The sequence below is a fragment of the Schistocerca cancellata genome, chromosome 4 (assembly GCF_023864275.1).
Source record: "Schistocerca cancellata isolate TAMUIC-IGC-003103 chromosome 4, iqSchCanc2.1, whole genome shotgun sequence".
Taxonomy (NCBI): domain Eukaryota; kingdom Metazoa; phylum Arthropoda; class Insecta; order Orthoptera; family Acrididae; genus Schistocerca; species Schistocerca cancellata.
In genome coordinates, this window is record NC_064629.1 from 646,359,647 (window position 1) to 646,365,695 (window position 6,049).

Here is a 6,049-nt window from a genome sequence, read left to right on the forward strand (position 1 = left end):
TTTGAAAGGGAGGTAAGAAGGAAATGACAAGTATTTTGGACAGGTCAGGAAAACTGCTGGTGAATCCTGTTGATTCCTTGGGCAGATGGAGGGAATATTTTGAAGAGTTGCTCAATGTAGATGAAAATATGATCAGTAATGTTTCAGATTTCGATGTACAGTGGGATAGGAATGATGATGGAAATAGGTTCACATTTGAGGAAGTGGAGAAAATGGTCAATAGATTGCAGTGCAATAAAGCAGCTGGGGTGGATGAAATTAAGTTGGAACTCATCAAATACAGTGGAATGTCAGGTCTTAAATGGCTACACAGGATAATTGAAATGGTGTGGGAGTCGGGACAGGTTCCATCAGACTGGATGAAAGCAGTAATCACACCAATCTTTAAACATGGAAACAGAAAAGATTGTAACAACTACAGAGGTATCTCTTAATCAGCATTGTGGGTAAAATCTTCTCAGGTATTGTTGAAAGGAAAGTGTGAGTATTAGTTGAGGACAAATTGGATGAAAATCTGTGTGGGTATAGGCCTCTTAGAGGTTGTCAGGACCTGATCTTTAGCTTACGGCAAATAATGAAGAAGTGTTATGAGTGGAACAGGGAATTGTATCTATGCTTTATAGATCTAGAAAAGGCATATGACTGGGTTCCTAGGAGGAAGTTATTGTCAGTTTTACGAGATTATGGAATAGGAGGCAAACTTTCGCAAGCAATTAAAGGTCTTTACATAGATAGTCAGGCAGCAGTTAGAGTTGACGGTAAATTGAGTTCATGGTTCAGAGTAGTTTCAGGGGTAAGACAAGGCTGCAACCTGTCTCCACTGTTGTTCATATTATTTATGGATCATATGTTGAAAACAATAGACTGGCTTGGTGAGATTAAGATATGTGAACACAAAATAAGCAGTCTCGCATATGCGGATGACTTAGTTGGGATGGCAGATTCGATTGAAAGTTTGCAAAGTAATATTTCAGAGCTAGATCAGAAATGCAAGGACTATGGTATGAAGATTAGCATCTCCAAAATGAAAGTAATGTCAGTGGGAAAGAGATATAAACAGACTGAGTGCCAAAGAGGAGGAACAAAGTTAGAACAGGTGGACAGTTTCAAGTACTTAGGATGCATATTCTCACAGGATGACAACATAGTGAAAGAACTGGAAGCAAGGTGTAGTAAAGCTAATGCAGTGAGCACTCAGCTATGATCTACTCTCTTGTGCAAGAAGGAAGTCAGTACCAAGACTGAGTTATCTGTGCACCGTTCAATCTTTTGACCAACTTTGTTGTATGGGAGCGAAAGCTGGGTGGATTCAGGTTACCTTATCAATAAGGTTGAGGTTACGAATATGAAAGTAGCTAGGATGATTGCAGAAACTAGTAGATGGGAACAATGGCAGGAGGATGTTGCGGAAATCAAAGAAAAACTGGGAATGAACTCTATAGATGTAGCAGTCAGGACGAACAGGCTTAGATGGTGGGGTCATGTTACACGCATGGGAGAAGCAAGGTTACCCTAGAGACTCATGGGTTCAGCAGTAGAGGGTAGGAGGAGTCGGGGTAGATGTTGTTGTTGTTGTTGTTGTTGTTGTTGTTGTTTAACTTAGTTGGTAGAATCTTCCAATGGACAGTAATGGCCTAAATTTGATGACCTGTCTGGCATTTCATTTAATCTGTCAGGAAGTTCCAAGCTTTGATGTATTTCTTGGCTAGTTTTTCACAGCAGCAGAGATAAAATTTTGGATCACACCTCAGAGGAAAACTACATAATACGTAACATAAAAGAATTTATCAAAAGTTCTAAAATTGTTGAAGTAATGGCACACATTTGTTTCCATTTAAATTAGTTACATTACTATAAATAAGAGATACTACCTGAAAAATTTGTATTATATGAGGAACAGAAAAAATGTCATTAAAAGTGGATATTAAACTGAAACATGATGAGCAGCAGGAAAAAGAAAAGACACAAATGAAATCCATTTGTTCTTATTTTGCGAATTTCAGCCTGATGAAATAAATATATTTGGCAGTCAGAAATACCATACAAGCAATGTTATATTATTGAATTTTATGGTCATATACAGGGTGTTACAAAAAGTTCGGCCAAACTTTCAGGAAACATTCCTCACACACAAATAAAGAAAAGATGTTATGAGGACATGTGTCCAGAAATGCTTAATTTCCATGTTAGAGCTTATTTTAGTTTCATCAGTATGTACTGTACTTCCTCGATTCACCGCCAGTTGGCCCAATTGAAGGAAGTTAATGTTGACTTCGGTGCTTGTGTTGACATGTGACTCATTGCTCTACAGTACTAGCATCAAGCACATCAGTATGTAGCATCAACAGGTTAGTGTTCATCACAAACGTGGTTTTGCAGTCAGTGCAATGTTTACAAATGCGGAGTTGGCAGATGCCCATTTGATGTATGGATTATCATGGGGCAATAGCCGTGGTGCGGTACATTTGTATCAAGACAGATTTCCAGAATGAAGGTGTCCCGAAAGGAAGACATTCGAAGCAATTGATGATTGGTGTCTTAGGGTACATGGAATATTCCAGCCTATGACTCGCAACTGGGGAAGACTTAGAATGACGAGGACACCTGCAATGGACGAGGCAATTCTTCGTGCAGTTGACAATATCCCTAATGTCAGTGTCAGAGAAGTTGCTGCTGTACAAGGTAACATTGACGATGTCACTGTATGGAGAGTGCTACGGGAGAACCAGTTGTTTCCGTACCATGTACAGTGTGTGCAGGCACTATCAGCAGCTGATTGGCCTCCACGGGTACACTTCTGCGAATGGTTCATCCAACAATGTGTCAATCCTCATTTCAGTGCAAATGTTCTCCTTACGGATGAGACTTCATTACAACGTGATCAAATTGTAAATTTTCACAATCAACATGTGTGGGCTGACGAGAATCCACACACAATTGTGCAATCACGTCATCAACACAGATTTTCTGTGAACATTTGGGCAGGCATTGTTGGTGATGTCTTGATTGGGCCCCATGTTCTTCCACCTATGCTCAATGGAGCCCCTTATCATGAATTCATACAGGATACTCTACCTGTGCTGCTAGAACATGTCCCTTTACAAGTACAACACAACATGTGGTTCATGCACGATGGAGCTCCTGCACATTTCAGTTGAAGTGTTTGTACGCTTCTCAACAACGGATTCAGTGACCAATGGATTGGTAGAGGTGGACCAATTCCATGGCCTCCATGCTCTCCTGACCTCAACCCTCTTGGCTTTCATTTATGGGGGTATTTGAAAGCTCTTGTCTATGCAACCCTGGTACCAAATGTAGAGACTCTTCGTGCTTGTATTGTGGACGGCTGTGATACAATACGCCATTCTACAGGGCTGCATCAGTGCATCAGGGATTCCATGCGACAGAGGGTGGATGCATGTATCCTCACTAACAGAGGACATTTTGAACATTTCCTGTAACAAAGTGTTTGAAGTCATGCTGGTACGTTCTGTTGCTGTGTGTTTCCATTCCATAATTAATGTGATTTGAAGAGAAGTAATAAAATGAGCTCTAACATGGAAAGTAAGCGTTTCTGGACACATGTCCACATAACATATTTTCTTTCTTTGTGTGTGAGGAATGTTGCCTGAAAGTTTGGCCGTACCTTTTTGTAACACCCTGTATATAATAGATTGTTGTTGGATTATTTCCAGGTGGCTTGTACCAAAATTGGCTTATATCTGTACAATTGCACAGGGCCCAAATGATGTTGATCCAGTAATGATGATACTGCACATCAATTTCTTGAGTTTCAGAGCTGTGTGGGGTTACTCGGTGTTCTCAGTGTGTGGCGTACTTTTAATGAACTGATTGTCCAGTGTTATATGGCAATAATACGAGATGCTGCCTAAAGCTTTCATTTTTGACAGGTAGTAGTTATCTTAAAAATAAACATATCTGTTAATGTTTCAGTACAACAACAGAACAAACGTTACAAGTTTGGTTCAGAAAATTATTTTCCCTTCACTAGCGACCAGATTTCTCATTATCTTCTATTCAGGCAAGGAATGAAAAACATTCTGTTTGAAAGCAACTGGAAATGGATGTGTTGGTCAAACTAACGAGAGTTTTGTGTTGAGGATACTGGAGGTACCTTAAGTATGGTACCATCCTCTTCCATGGATATTATCTCCTCTCCAAGAAATAGTGTAGCTCACCACACATCAGCTTGACTGTGAGTGGTGAGTCAAATCAGCAATAGATCTTGGGGACTTGTACAGTGGAGGCAGGAACCAGAAAAACTAAAGTACTGTCCCATACCCCTTACTAAAAAGTGTGAGGGCTGACTCCCTCTGAAATGGAGACTGAACCAGTGCAACATTTCACCTGTTGGTAAATATGCTGTGTGATGCATCAGGGCAAGCACATAAGAGTAAGTATCTTTTGGTCATTGACAGTTCAAATATATGGTAAACAGTGGTACTTCTTAGGGAAGGATCACCTTTTGCTCTCTGTGTGTATGTGTAGAGGCTTCATTCAACATGAGCAACATGAGAGAACAGGGTGCAACAGTTGCAGATCATGGTTCACATTGGAAGAAACAATGCTATTCATTTGGGCTCTGACCATTCCCGTGACTGGCAGAGAAGGTGCAGAAAACTGTCCTTGCTCATGGGGTCTCAACAAAACACAAAATTTGTCACTTTATTCCTATAACTGATTGTGGCCTCCATGTTCTGAGTTGAATAGTAGGATTGAATCAGAGACTTCAAAGGTTCTGTGACAAGATAGGCTGCAATTTCTTATACTTTCTCTATAAGGTTGAGAGTTGTGGGACTCCCATGAACAGCACAGGGGTGAAATATACATCGGATGCTGATAAGTAGGAAAAACAAACCCACTTCATGTACAGCATTAGTAGTGTCCTACTTGACACAGTCACATCTTTTAAATATCTGGGTGTAATATTCCAAAGCAATGCGAAATTGAATGAGCATGTGGGGATTGTAGTACAAAAGGTGGATGGTCAACTTTGGTTTATTGGAAGAATTCTAGGAAAGTGTGTTTTATCTGTAAAAGAGACTGCATTAGGATGCAAGTGTGACCTATTATTGAGCACTGCTTGAGTGTTTTGGATCTGTACCAGGACAGATTAAAAGAAGACTTTTAGGCAATTCAGAGGTAGGCTGCTAGATTTGATACTGGTAGGTTCGAACAACATGCAAGTGTTACTGAGATGCTTCTGGAACTCAAATGGGAATCTCTGGAGGGAAGGTCACATTCTTTTCAAGGAACACTATTGAGAAAATAGATCCAGCATTTGAAGCTGTCTGCAGAACAATTGTGTTGCCTCTAACATACATACTATGCAAGAAACACAAATATAAGATATGAGAAATTATGGCTTATACAGAGGAATATAGATAGTTGTTTTTCCCTCATTCTATTTGTGAGTGGAACAGGAAAGGAAATGACTAGAAGCGGTATGCAGTACCCTCCACCATATGCCGTAAGGTGGATTCCAGAGTATGAATGTAGATAGATGTAGTTACTATTCAGATAGCTGACCGTGAGTGGTAACCCAGTCAACAAAGACTACCGAGCGAGGTGGCGCAGTGGTTAGCACACTGGACTCGCATTCGGGAGGACGACGGTTCAATCCCGTCTCCGGCCATCCTAATTTAGGTTTTCCGTGATTTCCCTAAATCGCTTCAGGCAAATGCCGGGATGGTTCCTTTGAAAGAGCACGGCCGATTTCCTTCCCCATCCTTCCCTCACACGAGCTTGCGCTCCGTCTCTAATGACCTCGTTGTCGACGGGACGTTAAACACTAATATCCTCCTCCTCAACAAAGACCAATATATCTCATCTGGGAGAAAAAATTCGTGTAGTCACAAATTTTTGTACAGTAGCAGGAGGTAGTGTCATGAACAACATAGTAAAAATCCTGACAGGTGGGTTGTAAAGGTCATTTTTTTTAGGTTCTTCTTGAATATCTCCTGAGCCACAGCTTCTAGCAAAAATGTTCCCCAACACAAAATTAAACTACATTAAATTTTGTATAAAA